The sequence below is a fragment of the Equus asinus genome, chromosome 10 (assembly GCF_041296235.1).
Source record: "Equus asinus isolate D_3611 breed Donkey chromosome 10, EquAss-T2T_v2, whole genome shotgun sequence".
Lineage (NCBI taxonomy): Eukaryota > Metazoa > Chordata > Mammalia > Perissodactyla > Equidae > Equus > Equus asinus.
Window position 1 is genome coordinate 57,190,507 of NC_091799.1, and position 26,219 is coordinate 57,216,725.

General features: G+C 40.7%; 1 long non-coding RNA gene across 2 annotated transcripts in view; it reads left to right on the top strand.

The window, feature by feature from the left end:
- The first annotated feature begins 534 nt into the window (after positions 1 to 534).
- LOC139046476 (uncharacterized) overlaps positions 535 to 26,219 on the top strand; it is a 113,882-nt gene continuing 88,197 nt past the window's right edge. Inside the window, exon 1 of one of the 2 annotated variants that reach the window (XR_011506578.1) lies at positions 535 to 654. This is a non-coding gene — a long non-coding RNA (uncharacterized lncRNA). The remainder of the gene's footprint in view (positions 655 to 26,219) is intronic. The other variant, XR_011506579.1, reaches the window with a different exon arrangement.

The following is a 26,219-nucleotide window of genomic DNA, read 5'->3' on the forward strand; positions in this document are numbered from 1 at the left end:
AAATTGTGTCGTCGGGAACCCCACGATTCTATAATTGGCCTAAGAGGGGACTTCTGAGGAGACACAGCAGAAATCTCCACGTGCCTCCACCTCCGGCTTGAATTCAATTCAAACCTATGTTGGAGTTCTTTGGGAGGAGAATAAATGTGGTTCTTGGTTTTGCAGAATTAGAATATCACTGGTGTTGACCAATTGCTCCATTTTACAGAGAAGAAATTGAATTCTGGAAATATTCAGTGGTAAGCTCCAGCTCTCAGTGTCAGTTAGAGCAAAACCAAAGCTAGAGCTCCTGGTCCAGGCCAAACCCCACTCAACCCTCCCCCAGTCAACCATGTTGCTCATGGTAAAAAGTTACATGACTTTTCTTCCTTTTGTGGTCACATTGACCCAAAAGTATTTGAATATGTTTGTACATTGTTTAAAGGGATCTTACATTTCCATCTTGAGTGTATCTTCTACTTCCCAAAATTGGTTGTAATATTGTTGGGGATGGGAACCGAAGCCAGTATGTTCTTTGTATCTTATCTTCTACTCCCAGTGGGGTTTCAGTAAGTATTCAGTAAGTTATTTACGGACTAACTGACTGACAGAAAATGGAATCTAAGATTCACGGAGGCTTGGGAAAACTTGGGGGCTTACCCACAGAAGGCAAAGGTAAGTTTTCTAATCTATCAGACAACGTTTTCTGCTGTTTAACTTGGAGACATGGTTTTGATAAACAGCGGCATGGGTCCATCAGTTTCCTAATGCGTTAGAAAAATTTCCAGCTTTGAGAGGGCTTGGAAAATAGATCACTGGCGTGCTTTATATACTTTAAAAAAATGAGGCCAAGTGCTCATAATTTCTCACCCACAGTGGAGAAAATAGATGAAAATTGAGTTGGTGAATTAATATAGCAATTAATGCTGACTCTGCCTGAGCTACAGTCAAGTTGCTCTCCCTGAGCTTTAAGTGGCCATTTGGATTGTTATTGTTTTCTGGCTTTTAAAACTGTTAGGGAGGAAGGGAGGGTAGAGTGGGTTTGTGGGTGTGCTTCGGAGTCAGTCTGTTTTTGAATCTCAGCTTTGTTAATTACGAGTTGCATAACCTCGGACGAGTTACTTGCCCTGGCTGAGCCTCAGTCTCCCCATCTGTAAACTAGAGATAACACTTCCTCAAAAGAGTTTATATGAAGAAGAAGTGAGATATTGCGTATGCAATGCGTGGCCCAGCACCTCACTGAGATAAGTGCTCACCAGCGGTTGTGAACATTACTACAGTGTAAACTGAGAAGTCACAGGGGGAAGGCAGACCTTTTAGGTTGCCCTTCCACCTATTGTTATTGATATTGTTTCTTAGTTTACAAATGAGGGAACTTGGAGTGGCAAAATGATGATGATTTGCTGCCTTACTTGTGTCAATTGACTTTTTAGTTTGCTACCGATGTGTGCTTGATCTCTTTAGCTACCTTCACGTGGTGTAGTGTATAGTGTGTAAGGTAGCAATGAAAATGTGCCTCTCAGATCTCTCCTGCTGCAGGAGGGCCATGGACTGAAGGCCCCAGCTGCTAAGTTCTGAAATTCATGCTGGAGTTAGTGCTGAGACCACACTTCCCACAGGCTGCTCAGCCAATGACTGAGCACATCAGGGATACTAAGGCAGGGTCATTCTTGGGCAAAGGAGGCCTCCTCTGATGGGCAGCTGTGGCTGGAGGACACCCCCCCCCCCCATAGTGGCCTGGCTGAACTTCCTTAGTCCTACCCTGCAACTTAAAACTCTTTCAAGCAACCTGCCTTCCTTCCCGTCCTCCTTCACAAGGGTCAGACATGCATTATGATCTGACAGTTCCCCCAGCATCCCCTGGCTCTCTGCCCACTGTTCCTCACAGGTGTTTGCAGTAAGAAACTATTTGCATGTCTAACCCTGTCTTGGTATCTGTTTCTCAGAGAACCTAGGCTAACTCACTGTGACCTCACAGAGAACAGGGCTAAAGAAAGTAACTTCAGTTTTCCAATACGTGGTGCATCTTGGGTAACTCACTGAGTATTATGGTGATGATCAAAGAATCCCAGAGCCATGAGGGCACCCACAGAGATGGCATGGTTTATTCAGCCTGGTTGTCTTCAGACAGTACAGATTTCAGCTCTTGGGAAGAGAAGCCTGTCTCTTGCTTCAGTCTTCTACCTTGGCCACACATCCTAGATTTGTCTCATGTTCTTAGATGGATGAAACTTCACCTGATGCTGATAACTAAAACCATCAGCTGCTGGATGCTGAGCTGAAGTTAGAAAATAGTTCTTATCAGTTTTTTATCAAAGCAAGCTCTTTCTAACTGACTGGCCAGAGTAAATGGTATTTTGCCTTAAAAATAATCTTTGAGGAAACAAAGCTTTCTTTGTGTTGGGGAGTAGGAGACAGGAAAGAAATCAATTTGCATTTATTAAATATCTTAAAGTATAAAGACATTACACATATTAGCTTTATTTAAAGAGGCCTTCTTTTATGAGGCAGACAGCCCTGAGATCTAGTGGTTAAGATCCAGCACTCTCCCCTCTGTGGCCTGAGTTTGTTTCTGGTTGGGGAGTCATACCACCCAACTGTTGGCTGTCATACTGTGGTAGCTGTGTGTTACTGTAATGCTGGAAGCTATGCCACTGGGATTTCAAATACCAGTTGGGTCACCCACGGTGGACAGGTTTTAGCAGAGCTTCCAGACTAAGGTAGACTAGAAAGAAGGACCTGGCCACCCGCTTCCAAAAATAATTGGCCATGAATACCGCATGAATAGCAGTGGAGCGTTGCCTGATACAGCACTGGCAGGGAAGAGGATGGCGCAAAAAGACTGGGCAGGGTTTTGCTCTGCTGTACACAGGATTGCTGGGAGTTGGAATCAACTCAATGGCACTAACAACAAAAAATGAAGAAGATGTTATTTCCTTTCTCTGAGTAAGGAAATTGAGGTTTAGTAACCTGCTCTAAGTCACAGGGCCAAAAAACAGTAGTTGCTTCTGAGCACACATCTGTCTCATTCAACAACCCAAACTGGTGCTTCTGTGTCTATGGAGCTGACTGTTGGTTATTTCCTAGTGTGGACCCAAGAAACTGGACCAGAGATCACTAATCCATGCATTGGTTTTCTTTCCCAAATAGAGAGTGTGCTTGCTCATGGCAGGGTCAGCTGAGCACCATAATGATCGTAGGTACGGGAGATTAGAGCATGTCTGGGAGAGTGGTGAGGCATCCTGCGTTCATGGGGAGAAATCGCTTTCTTTTCTATTCACCTTTTTCACTCTCACAGGGATTTGTGATTAGGAAGTATTTTGAAAATGTTACCCTGTGGACTGTCAGATGTCAAATATGACCAAGTCTGGATAAGCAGAGTTACAATTATTTAGTTAATTTAGGTCAACTCATGTTTGTTCCTCACTTACTTTAACATTCAGTGAGATAGTGTTTGGGCAGGTGGTAGCAGATATCAAATAATTATAGCAAAGAATACGGTGTTGTAGGAAGAGCGTTTGACTAGAGGACGTGAGCTCTCGTCTTGGCTCCATTGCTAATCATCTGGGAGACTTTGGATAAGTCACTTTCCTTCAGGCTTCAGTCTCTTCATCTAGAAAATGAGAGGGCTGGATTCAATGAATCTTTAAAGTCGTTTCTAACTCCAATATTCTATAATTTGGTGATCCTGGCCCATATTGGCTGAGGACACTTGTGACAGTCCCCGGAAGGTTGCCAACTTCCCCCTGAGCAGTGATCATTTTGGCTGAGCACGCCTCATGCCATCTGTCCTGTTCTATGCCAGTCATAGGGACTCACCCCCAGCATGGGCCTCAGCCATGTGTCTACAACTGGATGTGCTCCAGGCAGACCCAGTTCTACCAAGACCCGTTTAAAACCTATCCAGGTGAGCAAAACTTATAGGAGCCGTAGACGAAACCATAGGAGCCTGTCAGAACATCTGGACAAATTTCTTCTGGGTACCCCTAATAAAGGTATTTTGAGTGATCACAATAGCAGTATTATTGTGAATCCCAAATTCTCACTCTCGTGTGGAATAACTTTCACGGGGTGCCCTTAATAAGAAGCCGGGGTGGCAGGTAGCGTTCCTTTTCAGGTGCTCCGAGCAAGGTTACTCAGCATCTCCAGAAGCTGCATTTCTGCTCACAGTTCCTGGCAGTGCTCTGGTGCAGAAGACACGGAAGTTGGAGGATACTTCGGTACAATGTTTGTCCCCGTTTATCCCCCTCCTACTGCCATTCGTCCTGTGGCATTTAATGGGCAGATGTGATGGTTCCAAAATCCATACTGGTTTCTTCTTCTCCTCAAATATCTCACATGTATAAGCCCTAATCAGGGGTAGTCCCTAGACACACCACTAAATCAAATGTAGAGGGATCTCAAACAAGCCCCAATGTTCCATGAAGCTCTTTACTGACAATAGGATTTATGCTCGAATCTCTTAGCCCATCACACTAATTTAAAATGCAGATCCCTTTGAATTTAGATCCTAGAACACTTCCTCATCTGCTCTCTCTCTGAAAACTATCCTAAGATCAGGAACATGGCAAAAATGTTTACTTCAATGTTTGCTTTGTTTTTTGTTCTTTTCTTTGAAGTGTACCCTCTCCACTTCGATGCCACATTGTATTGGTATCTTAGCCAGCACAATAAGGCAAGGAAAAGAAATAGAAGATGCTTGATTGGAAAGGAAGAAGTGAAGCTGTCTGTATTCTCAAAAAATATGATTGTCCATGAAGAAAATCTGATATAATCTACCAAAAAACTACTAGAACCAATAAGTAAGTTTAGTGAGATTAAAAATACAAGACCAATACACAAAACATAATTCTATTTCTATATATTAGCAAGAAACAATCAGAAATAGAAATTTAAAAAAATATCATTTATAATAGCATCTAAAATGTGAAACATTTAGCAATACATCTGACAAAAGATGTGAAAGATCTGGGGGCCAGCCTGGTGGTGCAACGGTTAAGTTCGCACATTTCTCTTTGGCTGCCCGGGGTTCGCCGGTTCCAATCCCGGGTGCGCACATGGCACCACTTGGCAAAAGCCATGCTGTGGTAGGCCTCCCACATATATAGTAGAGGAAGGTGGGCATGGATGTTAGCTGAAGGCCAGTCTTCCTCAGCAAAAAGAGGAGGGTTGGCGGCAGATGTCAGCTCAGAGCTAATCTTCCTCAAAAAAAAAAAAAGAAAGAAAGAAAGAAAAAGATGTGAAAGATCTGTACACTAAAAACTACAAAACGTTCCTGAGAGAAATAAGATCTAATTAACAGAGATATTCTCTGTTCCTGGATCAAAATATTCAATACTGTTGAGATGTCAGTTCTCCCTAAGTTGATCTATGGATTCACTGCAATTGCAATAAAAATCCTAGCAGGCTATTTTTGGGGTGGGGGAAGTAAAAACTGACAAGTTGATTCTAAAATTCATGTGAAAGTACAAAGGACCTACCATAGGCAAAACAACTTCGATAGAGAACAAAATTGGAAGCCAGCACTGCCTGATTTCTAGACCTATAATAACACTCCACTAATCAGGACAGTGTGGCACTGGAGTAATGACAGATAAATAGATCAATAGATTTAAATATAGAGCCCAGGAATAAACCCACAAATATGTGAAAAAACTGATATTCTACAAAGATACGAAGATAATTCAGTGGAGAAAGAATAGTCTTTTTAACAAATCGTGCTGAGACAATTGGATATTCATATTAAAAATAATTTTTTTGGTCTATAGTTCACAGCTTACAGAAAAATTAACTCCAAATGGATTATGGACCTAAACGTAAGACTTCTATAAAATTTCTAGACAAATACATTAGGAGAAAACTTTTGTGACCTTAGGTTAGGTTAATATCGCTTCATCAGCATCAGCTTCAACATCAACACAGGCAACTGTAAAAGACCAAATTGTTCAACTGAACTTCATCAAACTTAAAAACTTCTGCTCTTCAGAATGCACTGTTACGAGAATGAAGACAAGCCACAACTTGGGAAAAAGTATTTGCAAATATTTATAAAAGATATATCTAGGGGCTGGCCCCGTGGCCGAGTGGTTAAGTTCGCGCACTCCGCTGCAGGCGGCCCAGTGTTTCGCTGGTTCGAATCCTGGGCGCCGACATGGCACTGCTCATCAAACCACACTGAGGCGGCGTCCCACATGCCACAACTAGAAGGACCCACAACGAAGAATATGCAACTATGTCCTGGGGGGCTTTAGGGAGAAAAAGGAAAAAAATAAAAAATCTTAAAAAAAAAAAGATATATCTAGAATATTAAAAAAACACTCTGAAAACTCAAAAATAAGAAAACAACCCAATTAAATAATGGGCAGAGATTTAAAAATACACTTTATTAAAGAAGATATACAGAGGACAAATAAGCACATGAAACAATGTTCAGCAGCAGTAGTAATTAGGGATATGCAAATTAAAATTGCAATGGGATCTCACTCCATACTTATAGAATGGCCACGATTTAAAAGACTGACCATACTAGGTGTTGGCGAGAATGTGGAGGAACTGGAACACTATTACAGTGGTAGTGAGAATGTAAAATTGTACAACTAATTTGCAATACGTTTGGCAGTTTCCTAACAAGTTAAACATTTATCTACCATATGATCCAGCCACTTCACTCAAGAGAATGAAAGCGTATGTCCAGGGGCCGGCCCTGTGGCCATGTGGTTAAGTTCGCATGCTCTGCTTCGGTGGCCCGGGGTTTCGCTGGTTGGGATCCTGGGCTTGGACATGGCACTGCTCATCAAATCACGCTGAGGCAGCGTCCCACATGCCACAACTAGAAGGACCCACAACTAAAATATACAGCTATATACCAGGGGGCTTTGGGGAGTAAGAACAAAAGGAAGATTGGCAACAGCTGTTAGCTCAGGTTCCAATCTTTTTTAAATAAAAAGAAAGCATATGTCCATACAAAGACTTGTACATGAATAGTCACAGCAACATTGTCTGTAATAGCTCCAAACAAGAAGTAATCCAAATGTCAATCACCAAGTGGATGAATAAAAAACTGAGGTAAATCCATTCAGTGGAATACTCCTCAACAACAAAAAGGAATGAACTATTGATATATGTTATAACATGGATAAACTTTGTGTAAGTGAAAGAAATCATACAGAAATGATTACGTAATGAGTCAACTGATATAAAATGCCAGAAAATGCAACTAACCCATTGTGACGGAAAGCAGATAAGTGGTTGGTCGCTTGGGAGTGGAAGCAGGAGGTGAGAAGGAGTGAAAGGGGAAAATTACAAAGGTATCTACGAATGTCTATTACCTCCAAACATTTCCTATAATGTGGAATGTTTGAGGTCACAGCTATTTTCATTCTCCTGATTGTGGTGATAATTTCCTGGGTGTATACATATGATAAAACTGATCAAACTGTATACTTTACATATGTTCAGGTTATTATAGGTCATCGATACCTTGACTAAAAAAGAAAACTATACCAACAAAAACTTGTTAAAGATCTGGAAGTTATAATAAATTAGATAAACCCCTGGCAAACTGATCATGAAATGAAGAGAATCATACAATCAATATGGTAGAAACAACAAATTAAAATTTATACTGATAAGAAACATTAGAAATTAAAAAGGTGAATGAATAAAATCAACAATTTTATAATAATACATTTGAAAGCACATAAAATAGATAGCTTTGTAGAGAAATATATATTATAAAATTTACTCAAAATAGAATACTTCATTAGATCAATAATTATTAAATACATGGAGTTATTAATTAAAAATCTCCACATCCAACCCAAAAAGTACCAGGTCCAGATTGTTTTAAGGATAACTTCTTTTGCCAAAAGTTGAAGGAACGAGTCATTTTAATTACTTTTTCCAGAGGACAAAAAAACAGAGAAAGCTCATTTTACATGCTTTTCTTATCTCGAATAGTAGAGCCAGAAAAGAAAATATAGATAAATCTCACTTAGAGACAAAGGTTAAAATTCTATATGAAATAACAGTAAAACAAATTGTTTTAAGAGATATTTTATCATGACCAAGTAAGGTATATCTTGGGAATGGAACAATTATTCAATATTTGAAACTCTATTTCACCACATTAAAAGATTAATAGAAAAAATCTTATGATCAGCTCAACTGCTACTGAAAAGTCTTTAACAAAATTCGGCATACTGCGGTCCTTTTTTATCCATAGAGGATACCCTCCAAGACTCCGAGTGGATGCCTGAAACCACAGGTAGTATCTAACACTATATATACTTTTTTTTCTATATGTATCTAAGATAAAGTTTAATTTATAAATTAGGCACAGTAAGAGAGGAACTACAATAACTTCTCTTTGGGATATCCAAATTGTCAGCATCACCACTCTTGCACTTTGGGGCCATTATTACATAAAATAAGGGTTACTCGAACACAAGTACTGGATACCACAACAGTCCACCTGATAACTAAGACGGCTACTAAGGGACGACTGAGCAGGTAGCATATACAGCGTGGATACACTGGACAAAGGGATGATTCACCTCCCGGTGGGGCAGAGCAAGATGTGAGAGATTTCAGCATACTGCTAACAATGGCGTGCAAATTAAAACTTATGAATTGCTTATTTCTGGACTTTTCCATTTAATACCTTTGGATGGCAGTTGACTGGTGACTGAAACTGGGAAAGTGAAACTGCAGATAAGGGGGGCTGGCTGTACATTTATGATGAAAAATTTTAGCAAATTAGGTAAAGAAGAGAATATCCTTATTCTAAATCATAAACCTAGGGTTAATGTCATATTTAATGGCAAAACTTCAGAAGCATTCTCTTTCAAGTAGGAACAAGATAAGCATGCTTGCTATCATCTTTATTACTCAATATTGTGCTGGAGGTCCTAGAAACCTCAACAAAACAAGAAAAAGAAATGAAGTATAAAGATCCAAAAAGAAATAATTGAAAATTGTCATTATTTGCAAGCAATAAGTGTACATAAAAAAATCAAAGTGAATCAACAAATTATTAAAACTAATAAGAGACCCTGAAAAGTTTGTAGGATACAATATCAACATTTAAAAACAATAGCTTTTTGGTACATGTAAAATAATCAGGTAGAAAATGAAATAGAAAAGAAGAAGCTAGTCATAAGAGCAAGAAAAAGTATCAGGTACCAAATAATAAACTTATTAAAAATTTTTGTAAGATTGTTATGGAGAAACCTATAAAGCTTTATTCAAGGTTGAAAGAAAAATTTGCATTATTAAAGAGATATATCATATTGAGGTTTGGAAAGACTCAGTATCATAGAGATGTCACCTCTTGCTAAACTCATTTGTAAATTTCATGCAATGTCAGTTAAACTCATGAAAAGATTTTTCATGAAATTAACAATTTAATATGGGAGGATAGCCTAGGCACTTGTGAAAATGAACAACAGGAAAGAGGGAATTGCTTTTTTGGTTATTAAGATAAAGCAAGAATAATTAAATCAATATTACTTTGGCATAGAGATAGAAAAATAAACCAGTGGAATAGAATAAAGATCCAAGAAGTATGTATCGAGCCAAGATCCATATATTCCCAGTCAATGGCCTAATTTCAATTACGCTTTTGATAGGAGTGATTCCAAAAAAATAATTCCATTTAATGAAAAATGCACTTTTTGTGTTCAAATGTAACTTGAGTGTGCATGGGAATATTCAATAGCTAGTATCATCCTTATTAGGATAAAGTGCTTGTATCTAATGACCACATCCACCTTCCTAAAAAACTTCAAATTAAGGGAGCTTACTTAGGCTATTTCTTGAGGGCGGTAGATCTCAAACTTTAGGGTGCATCAGAATCATTTGGAAGATGTTAAAACACAGATTGCTGGACCCGCCCCCCCCCCCCCCCCGAGTTTATAACTGAGTAGGTCCAGGGTGTGAGGTCGGAGAATTTGCATTCCTAAGTAGTTCTCAGTTTAGAATTGCTGCTGGTTGGTGAACCACTGCCCTAAGGTAACATCGGATGCCCAATGGAAGTCAGTACTAATGCACATGACATTATTTTCTAGTTTTAAACAAGCCTAAAATGCAATTAACTAGTATATCCTAGTGGACTACCTAGACAGATGTTAGTACACTCCTTAGAACTTAATATTAGTCATTATTTCTTTGTGAATGGTGCTCTGCTGAGTACTATATATTCAATTTAACTAGTTTACAGCCTGAGGATCTTTCAACTCCTCGAGGCCAGGGGTCATGTTTTGTACTCTATTTTTCTCTCATTTTGCCCCGCCCAGAAGTCAGCAAATTAATATCTATTGGGAACCCACTGTGTTTCATGAACTATACTAGACATAAGATATAAGTGCAAAATTAATATGCTCACGGTCTCGTAGGAGCTACCAACACATAAAGACATGATTTCAATGTCATATGGTGAATAGTTAGATCACTTGTATAAGAGCACACTGATGAAGAAAGTTAGCCCAACTCAGCCAAAAGACTGAGTCTTAAAGGATGGCCAGTTAAAATGGGACATTAGGAGGGCAGTCTTGGCAAAGGGAATAACATAGATAAATAAGAGATGTGCAACGACCTACGCATAGGGTATCCATAGGACACCGAAAACAATTTGGTGTGAGTAAATTAAAGATCCAGGCAAGTTGGTGAAGGATATGAAGGAAATCACCAGGTCTTAAGGGATTATATATGCTGTTAGAGAGTTCGGAATCTATTCCACAGACAGTGGGAGTCTTCAAAGGATTTTAAGCATGAAAGTGGTATAGTCATATTTGAAGTTTTGATAGCTGCCTTAGTTACAAGGTGGAGGATGATTCATTCAGAAGGGAACAGAAGGCAGGCAAAGAGATCAAGTTATTGCAAAGAAAGAGTGATAAAGTGGATAAAGAAGAAAGAGAACTTTGGATGTATTTTAAAACTAAAACTAGCAGTACCGGATCATTGATTAGATGTCAAGATTGATGGAGAAGGAAGAGTCTAAGATGTTTTCAAGGTTTGGGCTTGAGTAACTACAGATAGTGAGAATGGGAATACAGAAGAATGAGCAATTTGGGAGAGAGCTTGATATACTCCATTTGGGACATTTAGAGATACCATCAAAGTATCTATATGGTTATGTATCTGTTCATTAGATGATTATTGAACGCAGGAATGGATTGTCTTAAATTATTTAACAAAGCAGAAGGCAAGATTGTCTTCTGACAGTGAGGGGGTGTGTTGGGGGGGGGGTGGGGACTTAAGAAGAGGAGTCAGAGGTGAGGCAGAGAAGAAGTTGACCAAGGGCAGGTAAAGGGATAAGCAAGGTTGAAGACCATAGATCTGTGGTGGCATCAATCAACTCAACTGGCTGATTTATGGAAATGAGAATTCTATGAGCATTTAGTGACTAAATAAGTGAGAGGTCAATGGGTTTGCTTGGAATGCAGATGAGGAATCCGTCACTCAGGTCCCTTTAGTCGGGACATCTTCTAGGAGAAGGTGGGATTTTTCCAAAAGCTCTAAAGAGAAACAGAAGACTTGAAATCCAAGAATAGGAAATGTTTCTGGTGTTTTACCTATGTGAGAAAAGGCACGCACAGGGAAGAGGAAATTCAGATAAAGGAGCAATGAATATGACCATCTAGGAGGCGGTGCAGACCAATGAAAAGCAAGGACTTTGGAGGCAGAAAGTGTAAGTTCAAATCCTTGTTCTACCACTCACTGGCTGCACAGCTTTGGCCCAGTTACCTGCTGCCTTTAAGCTTCACTTGCTTCTTCTGTGAAATAGAAATAATACCATCTCCTTTGTGGCATGGTTATGAGGATTACATGTGCAGTGTTCTTAGCCCAGTGGCTGCCCCATGACAAGGGGTCAATGAAGGTTACATGACGGCTCTCTGGACAGAGGGAAGATTGGCAGGGCTGGAGGAAAGGCTTATCCTGGCCAATGTTACTCAGGGCCTTGAATTAGAGGGCACTGAAATTCATGGCAGCATTTCTGGGAGGGTAGAGATGATTTTGAAGTGCCTAACTTATGTTGCTTCTATTGGTATTTCACTATTGAAAAAAAATTTATCCTATTTTCCATAGAATTTCAAGTTCTTCTAGGGTATGGACAGGGTTGTATGACCTTGGTGGTTCCTATACTTGATGGACACCCAAGGCATTCTTGCGGTCAGGGAGGCTGAGGTGGCGGCAGAGAGGAAGGAGCCAGGGCGAACATTAGCATTCAGGACTTCCTGTAGTCATGACGGTCTGAAGGAGGGCTCACGGTTGTCCGTTGGCAGTAATGAGAGCAGAGTAAAGAAATCAAATACGAGACTGAATTGAATTGAATATGTATGGCTTCTGAAGGGCAGGAGATGGATACGGGGTGGGGGGGGGAGGAGCTTCAGAACTCTATCAGGCTTAGATTTGAGGAGGGAATGAAAAAGAGGCCGTCTTAATCTGTTTTTCCTTCCTGGAAAAGGTGAAATGGCAGCATCACCCACAACGAAATGGAGCTTGGAGGAGGTGTGTGCTTGAGATTAACGTGGCCGGCTTAGCCTCCACTCTGTGTATCCACTCCCAGACACTCAGGGTCTGCACATCATAATTACAAAAACATTTGTGGAATGTCGTCAGTTCAGATGCAGTGTTGCTCTTCAAAGCAGTCAGTGAAATTCAAGTAGCGTAAATCTTTTACAGCCTATTTTGTACTTGGCAAAAAAGTTCACTTCTTATAATCATAATAGTTATTTCCTCAGCCCTTCCTATGTCCTAGGCTCTAGGCTAAGTACTTTATAAACATCATCTATAATCCTCAAACTGCACTGAAAGTGGGTATTGTGATGTCCATTTTACAGAAGGGAGACCCAAGATTAAGGAGTTTTCCCAAGGCATACACCCGATACATGAAAGGCATGAAATCAGACAGAATCTGCCTGCCACCAAAGCTCCTGCACTCTTCATCACACCTGGCTGCCAATGCCTGCCATCTTTGACCTTAAGATCTAGGCTCTGCATTGTGACTCCCTTAGTACTTACATTTTATGCCTTCGACCCATGATCTTCTTGACTTCTCTGTAATTAATTTTTCCATCTATTTTGGACCTCTCATTTGAATAGATGAACTTTATCCATCCAGAAATCTTCTTTTGAACCTGAGCAGGAAAACATGAATGGGGATGGTGCCACCCCCATATGTATTTTTTCTGGGTCCTGGCTTGTGCTGGCCTTTTCCAGAGGCAGAGAAAGGGGCTCCTAGCCATTTGACAGTGAGAAGCAACAAGGTCAACTTGACAAAAAAATCTTTCTTTGGCAGTTTTCTCTTCCGTAACAATTCATCAAATTTGGCTATAACTTAACTCTCTTGGATTATGATGCTAACAATCCATACAACACAAAGCTCATCTAGGAGTGGTAATTCAATAGTCCATCGTCAGCAATCTAAAAACCTACCTGGAAGTAGTTTGCAGGCTAAGAGGAAGATTCTGAGAAATGTGCAACAATGTCCACATGGTTTGTTAGGAGAGAGGTGAGAGAAAGCCTCGAGCTGGAGACCCCACAAGGGCAAGCCACGGCAGCTCACCTCAGTGCCCAGCTGAGTTGTTGGTCACTGCGTCAGCACGAAGCCTTGGGCTTCCAGAAGGAAGAGAAATAGAAGTGTGCAGACAGGGTCTGGGGGCACCAAAGGCAAACTTCCCCTCAGGCCAGCCCCGCACTTTACTCCTACACCCCCAACCTCTCTCCAATTAAGAGCTGTTTCTCTTCAACGAGTTTCGTCAGAGTCAAGCAAGAAATGAAATCTAGGGAGCAGGAAAAGCCAGAGGAATGGGAAAGATGGAGAAGGAGAATTTGCAGCCCCTCCCTCCATGCCTTCTTAATAGTTCTCTGTACTTACAGGAACACTTCAAACACGTGCATTTTAATATACAAATACTGAAATGTGTGAAAAACCTCACTGCCAAGGAGAAGGGGAAACGGTCTGGCGGAGTGTGTCTGAGTGAGAATCACAGCCACCACAACAAGGCCACAGACCTGTGAGGGCTTACAAAAGGCTGTGTGATAATAATCCTAACAACGAGGAGGCTATGCGTGTAATCAGAACTGAGTTACAGGGAATTGTGAGGTTTACTGAGCATCAGTCTACCCAGAATAACAAAAGAGAAGAAGGGTGTAAAAAATCAAGACCGTAGACAATGTGGACCTGTGGATAAGAATCTTTCCTGTCTTTCTGGAATTGTGTGGATCAGCTGTACAGTCCATACAGGCACAGAAATAGGTGAACGTAAGGCCCAGGCTGGACTCTCCATCACAGAACCCTGACTAAGGGAGCCTGCGGAGCACCATCGATGGGGAACATTCTTTAGGCTTCAAGTGAACTAGACCTGGAATGCCCAAACTAAAGAGAAGAAATGAGCTTAATTTTTATAAAGATACTCAGGAAGGCTAAAACCACAGATAGCCTGAGGGACTCTTTTCACTGGAAGATAATTTACATTATTAGGAAAGTCTTTCCTATTATTATCTCAAATTCTTCCCATTATGGATTGAACCCACATAGATTTAGGCAATAGTAATTCAAGAAGAGCAGTTATAACCCTGTCTTTGAGATGATACTCCTATTATGAGGAGGGGAAAAAAATGGCGTCAAAAAACAGTCTTGTTTTTACCTGGTACCGTGATTATATTTCTAGGTAAGTGAAGGCTTTAAGTGAGAGAGAGGTCTCATAACCTCATGAGATTTATTTTGTTTGTATTCTGTCTCTCTCCACTAGCTTCAGGAGGGAGGGAATTTTTCTTTTCTGTTTTGTTACTGCTATATTTCCAGAGTCTAGATATAGTGCCTGACAGATAACAGATATTCACTAAAACTTTATTGAAATAATGAATTAGACTTTCAGTATCATCTAATCACTCTCCTTGCCTCCCATCTTACTCTTCTACAATCTACCCTGATCTCTGAAGAGAGTAATTTTTCTGAAGTATGAATCTTGATGACAGTACTCTTCTTTTCCAGACTTTTCAAAGGATGCCCATGGTCTAGGATAAAGACTTTATCCTTTAATAAGCTATTCCAGGGCCTCTGTGATCTGGCACCTGCTTGTGTCTCTAGATTCATCTCCATAGCCTTGGACCTCCTGCACGGGACTGAGATTGTCCTGGCTGATGCATCCTCTCTGCCCAGGACACACTCTCCCCAATTCCCTTCTTCTCTTGGTAAATTCTTATTTGTCCTTCAAGATTCAGAAAGCATGTCCCTCCTCCTGGGAAGTCTTCTCAGACTAACCCCAAATCTGGGTTATTTTGGCACATGCTACATAAATACTTCTAGAAACATGTTTATAATATATTGGGGTGATGGGCTTGTATGCTTGTGTTCCCCTATGACTATGTTCCCTATAATTTCTTCTGGTTAGACACTATGGCTTAGTCAGTCACTTTTGTATCCCCAGTGCCAGATAACGTGTTTGTGCCAAATCAGCGCTCGATAAGTATTTAGGGATAAGAAAACTGAAAAGGGACTGTGGAATTAATGGCATTTAAAATTTTCCTTAACCAATTTTTTATTTTGGCTTGTAAATCTTGATGTTATTTTAAAAATTACGTTGATGATCAGTTACTACAGTCTTTCTTCAGAAGGCATTAGTCTTCATTTTTTTATTGTGGTAAAATATACATAAAATTTACCTTTTAATCTTTTTTTTTTTTGAGGAAGATTAGCCCTGAGCTAACATCTGTGCCCATCTTCCTCTACTTTATATGTGGGACGCCTGTCACAGCATGGCTTGACAAGCAGTGCGTAGGTCCGCACCTGGGATCCAAGCCGACAAACCCTGGGCCGACAAAGCAGAGTATGAGAACTTAACTGCTGTGCCACTGGGCCCGTCCCCCTAACCATTTTTAAGTATACAATTCAGTGGCATTAAGTATATTCACAGTGCTGTGCTACCATCACCATTACTCATTTCTAGAATTTTTTTCATCACCTCAAGGGGAAATGCTTTACCCATTAAAAAATAACTCCCCATTCCCTCCTGCCTCCAGCTCCTGGCAACCTCTATTCTACTTCCTGTCTCTACGAACTTGCCTATTCTAGGTACCTCACACAAGAAGAATTATGCAGTATTTGTCCTTTTGTGTCCGGCTTATTCACTTAGCATAATGTCTTTAGGGTTCATATACGTTGTAGCGTGTATCAGAATTTCATTTCTTTTTGGGGCTGAATGATATTCCATTGTATGGATACACCACATTTTGTCTATCTGTTCATCTATTGATAGACATGTTGATTGTTTCCACCTTTTGGCTATTGTGAATAAAACTGCTGTGAAAATCACTGTACGAATATCTGAGTCCCTGCTTTCAATTCTTTTGAACATATACCCAGGAATAGATTGATGAATCACAAGGTAATTCTATGCTTAACTTTTTGAGGAATGGCCAAACTGTTTTCCACAGCAGTTGCAACATTTTGCATTCCCATCAACAATGTACAGGAATTCCAATTTCTACAGGTCCTCACTAACACTTATTTTTCATCCCCCCCCCCCCCCCCCGGCCACCATACATAGTTGTATATCTTAGTTATGGTCCTTCTAGTTGTGGCATGTGGGACGCTGCCTCAGCGTGGCCTGATGAGCAGTGCCATGTCCTCGCCCAGGATCCGAACCAGCGAAACCCCGGGCCACTGCAGTGGAGTGCAAACACAACCACTCGGCCACAGGGCGAGTCCCTTATTTTTCATTTTTAATAATAGCCATCATAATGAGTGTGAATCAGTGGCATTTTGATGACATGGAAACTTAGGTTCTTACTATATTTATATTTTCAACTTTGAGAATGAAATTTGAGTGATAAATTGTACGCTTAAATTGTGAAAAATTAGAAATTCACTGTTATTTATAAAACTCTATCCCCAGTCTAGGAATAGCTTTGAAAAAAGTGAAAACATAATATAGAAAGTAAGGAGGGAAAATGATAATATTCTCTTGACTTGCTGTTCAGCAACTTCCTTTGGGTTAATAACCTTCACAATGTGGTCCACAGGCGCTTCTGAAAACATATTTAATTGACAAACGTATGAAGCAGGACCATCCTGGTAATCATCTTCAGTGAAATTAGTTCCATATTTTTGCATTGGTTTGAGTATTTTTATGATTTCAAGGATGGAAAAAAGCTCACAGAAAACCACATATCCACAAATTCTGTGAATGTGAAAATATGCATAGAAAATGATGCTTATTTTTATAAAACTTTTTTACAGCATATTAAGGAAAACCAATGTTATTGCAGTATTAAAGTTCAGAATTTCAGCAATCTCTTAAGGCCCCTAGAGGAACATTAGTTACAGCAGGGAACTCCAGCACTTCAGAGGGTTGCCAGTGGAGAAAGACTGTTCTCTCACAGACAACTAAGGGAATCATCTAATAGAAGGCACTTTATAAAAGTGACTTTACAGCATTCTTTGAAGGCAATCAAATACTCAGAATTGATTGAGTTATAGAAACTTAGCCTTGGTATCCTAAAATGAGTCATCAGCAGACAGCAGCATTCCCATGAGACAAGCAGTAGGAAGATGACCATCCCTTACAGTATATGCTGGCACCATATATGTACCACCTCAGTTGTAAGATTCTGTGAACTTTCCTACACAGTATCTAACGAAACTCTCCCTAACTGATCCTGTGAAGTAGTCATTGCTGAGACTATCTCAACTTGTGCAAAGCAAAGCAGACCCTGAAGCCTAGAGATGGTGAGTATCTTCCCCTAGCTAGTTCATGGGCTGTGTAGTATAATAGGAGATGCATGGGCCTTGGAAAGAGACACAGTGATGTTCAAATCCCAGCCCTGGTTTTTCCAGTTGTTTCCTTAGACAATCTCGTTGAGTTCTTTAAGTTTCAGTTTTATCTTCTATAAAATTGGATTAATATAATCTATGCCACAGAGTTGTTCTGAGAATAAATATTTAATAAGGGGAGTTATTCTGTTATATTTCTCCCATCCATGTCCATGTCAGACATCACTAGTCAATCACAGCACACTTCACACGGAACACAGAGCAACCTCAGAATCTTTCTCAAGCTAGCATTCTGGGCAGCTATACCAACTGAACAGGGTAGGCAGTAGAGGTGTGACTTATTTGTCACCTTGGTCCTCAGAGCTTCACTCACTGCTGCCTGTGTTAGTCATCTGTCTCCCAGGAACATTCTTCATCAGAATGTTCTTAGGGGACAGAATGCTTACATGGAAGTCCAAGACATTTTGTGGTTGAGTCCATATGCTTAGAACTCTCTACTCCTCCTTGCTCTCCTCTGTGGCTCCTAAGATAATCTATTCCCACCTGCCTGTGACCGAGTCTGCAAGAGACAGACAGAAGAGGATAAGTTAAATGGTTAAATGGAGGAGAAGAGTGAGACAGGAAAAAAATATCTAGACCAACTTGGGTCTTTATTATTTGTTTTCTAATTTTCTGATTCTATTGACATTTTTCATTTGAGGAGTTTTGTCCAGTAACAGTATTCGCTGAAATAGTCAAGTCCTTCAATCTGAAGGCTAGTTGTTGCACAAGGATTTGTAGAAAGAAAAATAGAGGCACTAATGTGTTCAAGGCCACCCAGTGAAACATAAATGAAAGTGGCAGACAGCTTGAGTTTGGCACCCCTGATGAATCTGAAGTTATAAAAATGGTTCTTGCATTTTAACCTCCATGTAGTTTTTGAACTAGTCAATTCTTCTTTTAGACTTTAACCTGATGACAAAAAAATGTACCTCTTATTCAATATTTCAGAATTGAAGTTTCATTTTTCCTGAGTGACACAGGGAAGAAAACATGAGTTCTTTTTTGTCCTAATGGAAAACAAACAAAAGGTCCCCCCTCCAATCTCTTGGGGTCCAATGTGGCTGAAAGGATTTCACTTAAGCTGTGAAACCAAACAAAAACAGCTATCTCATTAGTTTTACCAAATATTTGTTAGCAACTGGCTTCAAAGCTTCATTTGAAGTTCTTTCAGACTCAGAATTCTTCCTGACTTCGAATCAGTGTTCGGATTATGAGCAGTTCTCTTAGGGAACCCTCACGCAGTGCTCAGTCATCTTCAACCTTACAACCATGCTTTGTATCTCACACTGTCTCTTAGATTCGTTTGTCATCAAAACTTGTCCTGGGCACATTTCCTCCAGTGGTTCCCTACAGAAAACACAGGTGGAAAGTGAATAGAATATTGTCTCGCCGTCTAGAATCATTAATCAGGTCTTCTTCCTGCTACCTATATGTTGGGATGTAGAGCCGTGGGGACAGAGTGGACTATATTGTAAGCCTTCAGTAAATGGCTATAGCTACACACTACCTGGGCTAGTCCTGAACCAACATATTTCATCTGAGAGTCTAAGCGGATTCCTGCCAATGGAAGACCCTAAGACGTCCCTCATAATCTCAAGACCACCTGTTGGGCTGCAGAACCCACTCCAAGCAGTCCTATTTGACTGCCATTTGGCTCCTGTCTACAGAGAACAGAACACTCCAGGGATAAGTAGGGTGTTTTAAAAACCTCATTCTTTTTTCTTCAATGCCGTTATGAATTGAAGGAACATTTAAAAATAAAAACAGACTTTTGTTTCTCAACAGTCACAGGTCAAAATGTCATGTACAAGTCTCCCTGTGGTCATTTTTGAACCTTAAAAAGCTGTTCATGTTGCTTTTTAAACAGAAAAGCAATTTGAAAATGAAGGAAAGCATTTAGCATTCCAAACCAGTGACCCTGAGTGTTGGCGCCCATGGAGCACTATCAAATAACCTTGGTCCACCGGCACAGAAGAGTCAGGGTCTGTGAACGTGGCGTATAGTACAAGACCCACTTTGCAGATGTGAATCAGTTCTGGTTATGATTGGGCTGGACTGGGGAAAATTAGGAAAGACGAATTTATCTTTGGCCTTTCCTGCACTGTGGCATGGTGGAAAAAAATGTGGATTTTGGAATCAGGCAGATCTGGATTTTCGTTCTAGCTCCACCATTTATTATCTGAGGGACCTTGGATAATTATTTAATGTCTTGAACTGCAATTTTTTCAGAGCTAATGGATGAAATTATGATACTTACTTTGCATTCTTTGTGTTACATGAGATATGAGGTACATATATAACATAACTAGCACGGGAAAGGTGCACAGTGGGTGGACATTTCTCTCCCCGGTCCTCTTCCCACCCTCCCCAGCTCCTGAGATTTCCACTCATGGAAGGCTTTTGGCCTTACTTAGCTGTATTTTAGAGTGGCATTCCCCATTAAAATTTGCCGGCACTGTGGTTTGTGTCCTCAGGTCCTGTCTCTGCCTAGTGGGCTCATCAAAACTCTCCACTGTTATATCCTTACATATAGCTCATGGATTGTCAAAATGCATGCCGATGGGTTAACCTCTTACTCCTCCCAAGTAAGCATAACATTTTACCTAGAAGCTTCAGAAAAATAGTGTCTTGATCTAAAGGAATACATGTAACGAGGGAAAATTCAGGTAAAGCAGGGAGTTAGCTTAAGAATACATGTGTATGCTTGGATAGGGTCAGTATTGACCCTCAAAGCACATACACGAGTGTCTCCCTTCTACTTCAACACACAGAGCTGAGCATTGGTGTTGGCACTCTGATATTAATGGTGACCTAATGTTAGATTGCTAAGACTAGTGACCAACTGTTTGCAACGCATATTCTGGATGTCTCGCTGACTCTAGACCACTGCTTACCCTACGCTCTTGAAGCTGGAACACTTAGGTCTCACCAGGTGGCTCAGCCCCAGCCAGGACCCAGGAATTTTCCAGAATTCTAGCAGGGCCAATAGATGAAACCCTACCTGTGGTACTCTCAGGCTCTGCATTCCTCTGGTCCAGCAGCTGGCCCTGCTCAGGCCTTATGCCAGCTTCCAGCCCTGGCCTTTTCTTTTGTTCCTGGATCACCAAGCTCTGCCCTCCCCTCACTTTGAGTGACTGAGTCCCTGTTTGGTGGCTCCACCATGAACTCAGATTCTCCCTGCTTGATATTCCAGTTCTTTCAAGGCTATCATGTCGTTTCCCTTCCTCCTAGTGCAGCCCTCCCCACTTCCCATTCTCTTCGAGCCTAAGGTTCTGTCCTTGAATTCCACCCCTCCAATAAAGAGCACACTTGGTTGGGGAGTTTGTTGAGTCACCAATGTCAGTGAAAGCATGGGCCAGGCAGATACAAACAAGCAGTACATTGACCTAGCATAAAAATGTACACTGAAGATTGAAAAGGCAGCGTAGCTAATGGTGAAAAGCATTAGCACTGATATCAGAGAGATCGAGGGTTGCATTAGGCACAGACCTACTAGACTCAGCGATTAATTTACCTTTCCCCTCCTCTGTTTTCCTCATCTCAAAAATAGGACTCATAATATTTACCTCATAGGGTTGTTGTAAGGATGAAATCAGAAAATGAATATAAAGTAATTAGCATAATGCCAAACACAGAGTAAATGCTCAAGAAAAATCAGATATTTTTGTTAGTGTTAGCGTGAGGGTTATTTAATAATAGGCATGCGTGAACACAAAAGAGGAGACTTCTGCAGATGGACCTCAACTCTTCCAAAAATGTAGAAGGCAAAGAAAAGATAGCTTATATTCTTAAATAATCATAGCCTCTGAAGTGTGAGAGGAAAACTGGGAGTTCAGTTGACATGCAGCTTCTACAGTGACCACATCAAGAGGCAGCGGCAGTACATACTAGGAGGCTGCCTCTTAGCCAGGGAAGATGCTTCCTCCTCGATGGAGAAGATACCAAGACTAGAACCAGGGATAAAGATTTTGCTTTGGGATGAACACAAAACACAGAAAGAAAAAGAATGGACCTTTGAGATATCTGAAGATGCCTAACACTTCAGAGGAGTTTTTAGCTGTATTTTGGAAGACCACATCCTAAACTTCCAGAATTTAAGTCATTAGACATTTCTAGTCCCAGATACAGAAACTATAAATTTTACCTATGTATTAATCATGTTTTTTCTTTTCTATATTTGTGATGCTTTGATATCTTGGGACCTTGTGGACCTGGGGAGGGACTGCCTGTCTCAGGGTTAGCTAATTCCCAGAGATAGCAAACAACTTGCTGTGAGCGTGCCTTTCGTAAGCAAACCAACTAATCCTGAATCCATCCCCCTACTTCCTTCCTTTTATCAGGCCCTGCAGTCCAGGATACTATCCCTCTGCTGTAAATCACTCCAGGGTCAGAAAACTCCAGAGCACCCCAGTAGCCCAGAGCCTGCCAAAATTACACGAACTATGCAATCCTAACCCTGCTTGGCGGCTTACCCTGCCTCGCCCACACAACCACAGTAAAGTTTTGTGCCCATGCTTTCTCTTGACTCCCGCCTCCTGACCAACATGAGGCCCTGCGTGGTGTGCGTGCCCCTTCCTCTTGGGAACTGTGTGTTACAATCTCTGTCTTTCGATGGCAATTGTCTCCTGATGCGTCAGCCTCCCCTTATCTGAGTAAAAACAAAATCCCAGGTACGTTTTTAAACAACCCAAAGCAAGAGAAATTTGCATTTAGAAGTCTCCGGTTTCTGGCTGGATCATCTTGGGCAAGTATCTCCACCATTTAGAGCCTTATTTTCTTCATCCATAAAACTGAAATAACAATTTTACCTCTCAGAGCCACGGAAGGATTCATTCACACGAAAGCAGCCATCAATCATTGTTCATGTTTAACCAATGTTTGTTCCTGCATTTGTTCACTCACTCACTTATTCATTACTAGCCACCCAGAAACACAATTTATCACCTTGTCTGTGCTAGTTATCCTATAGTGAATCCTGATGTCTTTTCAAGTGTGTCTATAGTTGCTGAGCATTGTCATAAAATCTCACTCTTCTTCGCCATGTTCGACCTCATTGGGTCCCCTCCCGTTGAGTCCTCTGCCTGGTTTCTGCCACAGCTGCTTGAAAGCTACGCAGTTTTGGAAAAGGCCACTCTCCCTGGTTCTGTTGACATCTATCAATCTTATCAAGCAATTTCGTCTACAAAAGAGGAGCCAAAGACCTTTTGCCAAGCAACAAAAGGAATCACATTTTTGGCAGATAATTAGCAAAATATACATCCAAAAGCAGCAGACAGGCTACAGGCTTTGTGAATGTTTTACCACCTACACTCTTCTAGTTAGGAATCGGGACTGAGAAATGCTAAAGTGGAGAAAGATTTCCCCAAATCAGAAAGCCACTGCTCCCACCGGACTGAACTCACCAAGAGGATCAATAGAAGGAAGGAAGATGATCAGAAAAAAATGAATGCGGTAAAGAGTTTCAGGGTGGGGTCAGTTCTGAGACAGATGGCAAATAAGGCAACTTCCAGAGAGATAGCCAGGCCTGCAGTTTTACTTGTATTCCTGAGGGAAAAGGCCAAGGAGAAAACAGAGCACTTGCAAGAACTGTGCAAAAGGAGCTGGCCAACTGCAGGCTGGGGGCTTGGGGGAGACTGGCTGTGGACAGCCCGGACTTGCTCAAGGGCTCAGGCAGTCCTGCCCACAGTGCCATTCCTCTGCTTACAGACACGGACGGTTCCGCTGCATTCTTGTGATGGTCATTTGAAATACTCTTTTCAGGGAATTTTATAAACTCCAAAGAGCTATATCAAAGGGGTTATTATCAATCACAGAATTATTGTGCTTCTGTCTCCTGCTTGAAAAAGTAAGCATGACTGTTTAAAGAACAGGCCCCGGAAGCAGATTAAGTAGGTTCCGTTCTGGCTTTGCTACTTGCTCTCTGTGTGAACTCGAGTGGGTGGCCTGATCTCTTGAATCCTCTGCCTTCTCCCTGCGAAACAGATAAAATAATAGCGCCTGCCTCACTGGGTTCTTGTAAGGGTTACAGGAGGTCTGCCTGGTGCACAGTAAGTGGTCAATAAATATTGCTGATTCATATTTGCCCAGACTCCGCAGGCTCCTGTTGTAAGTAAAACTGCAGGGCTTTTCCAGAGACCCAAGCCTCTGCTGCCCAGACCAGGTTTGGAGAAGTGTGGACGGATCTGTTAACTGTAATGAGGGGTTAAGGCTGACTCGGAAATTCCCATGATGTTCGCGTCTTCCTGCAGAAGATTAGCGTCATTGTTCTAATATCGCGCCATATTTGATAGCGTTATGTTAGATCTTGGATCAGAGTCTACAGTTCCTCTTCTGTGGAGTTATTGGACTCTTGGACTCACCTAGAGATTTCTGGAGTGTTGTATGGATTCCACACCTTGCCTTGGATAATTATTACCTAATTAACAATTTAGTGAACTTTCTTTTTTTGAGTTAGTATGTACTACACGGTATAGAATTTCTCCACACAAATTTGCTTAAGCCTTTTGATGGCAAGCTTGAGGGCTGAATGCCTTCTCATTTATTTACGTTTTTGTTCTTTGTTAAAGCAACCCCCTCTCGTGCACGTCTTGAGTGAAGGCCACTGCCAGTAAGCAATGCCTTTAGTCACCATTCAACTCAATATAAATGTGAGACATTCTTTTGTGCTAATCTCCATATATGTCTCTCCGAGCTGTGCAACTATTAAGAAAAATCAGGTAAAATTCTCTCTGACTTTAAAAGAGTTCTCTACACTGTAGGATTTCACAGTCCTGGAACTTAGATCTTTAATTTCTCCAATAATCAAAAGAAAGAGTTCCTAAAAAAGTGCTTATTACTTTTTTTAAAAAAGTTCTATTCTTTTCCTGCCTTTTGAGGTCCCTAAAAATCAACAATTTTGCAATTAATGCCATCCTCACTCGGCATACTTTTTGCTGATGGAAACACACCCACTGTTAATTAGGTTGGGACAGCAGTCTCATGTGAACAGCTAAAGTGCCCCACCGCCCCCATCAGATATAACTCATTACTTATCTGTGAATAAGAACTCCCAGGACCTGGGGAACAGAACAAAATCAGTGGGTCAGGATAAATTTTGAGCCAGGGCCAGGCTCCCATGCTGCATGGCTGTTTGTGTAAGAAAACCAGGCATCACCAATACAAAGTGAAGAGATGAGAAGAGGACTGAATTTGCCTGGTACCTGGTTTTCATTTATAATGAAGAGCTTTGTGTTCAGTGGCCAAATCATACCGAATGAGATACGTGCATTAACATGCTTTGAACACTAGAAAGCTGTACATCATAAGGGACTATCAAGGCTATTTTAACTGTTGTTATTACTACTTTATTGAAAGCTGGTAGACAAGAGAATTCACAATATGGTTTAGAAGTTGTTCCAAATTCTCTCAGAATGAGGAAGTAAATTGTTATAGTTTTCCAAACATTTTGTTTTCTTTTTTTTTATTGAGGTAATGTTGGTTTATAATTTTATATAAATTTCAAGTGTATATCATTATATTTCAATTTCTTTGTAGACTACATCATGTTCAGCACCCAAAGACTAATTAAAAATATTTTAAATCCCCAAATTATTCTGAAAAATGCATCTATAAAAAAGTTGAAAAACAGTACAATGAACACCCATTTACTCTTCACCAAGATTCTGCAATTGTTAACGTTTACCACATTTGTGCCATCTCTCTCTGTTTCTCTATTTATATTTATTCACTTAAAGTATGTGCAAGTAAATAGCTAATATCATGATATCTCACTTCTAAATATTTCAGTTTATATCTCCTAAGAATATGGATATTCTTCTAGCTAACTACTGTTATCTCACTCAGAGAAATTAACATTTATTCTACATTATCTAATGTGCGGTCCAGATTTAAATTTCCCCAATCATCCCCAAGATTTATTTTATAGCAGTTTTTTTCAATCCCAGACCCAATCAAATCATCACACTGTATGTGATTATTATGTTTCTTTAGTCTCCTTTAACTTAGAAAGTTCCCATCTACTCCTGTCTTTTTGTTTTTCATGACATGTACTTTTTTTTTTGAGGAAGATTAGCCCTGAGCTAACATCTGCTGCCAATCCTCCTCTTTTTGCTGAGGAAGATGGGCCCTGAGCTAACATCCGTGCCCATCTTCCTCCACTTTATATGTGGAACGCCTACCACAGCATGGTGTGCCAAGCGGTGCCGTGTCTGCACCCAGGATCCAAACCTGTGAACCCCAGGTCACCGAAGCAGAATGTGTGAACTTAACCGCTGGACCACTGGGCCGGTCCCAATATTGACTTGTTTGAAGAGTCCAGGAGCTGTCTTATAGGGTGTCCCATACTCTGTATTTATTTGACTGACTTCTCATGCTTACACTACTTTTAAATATTTTTGATGAAAATACTACATAAGGTGAT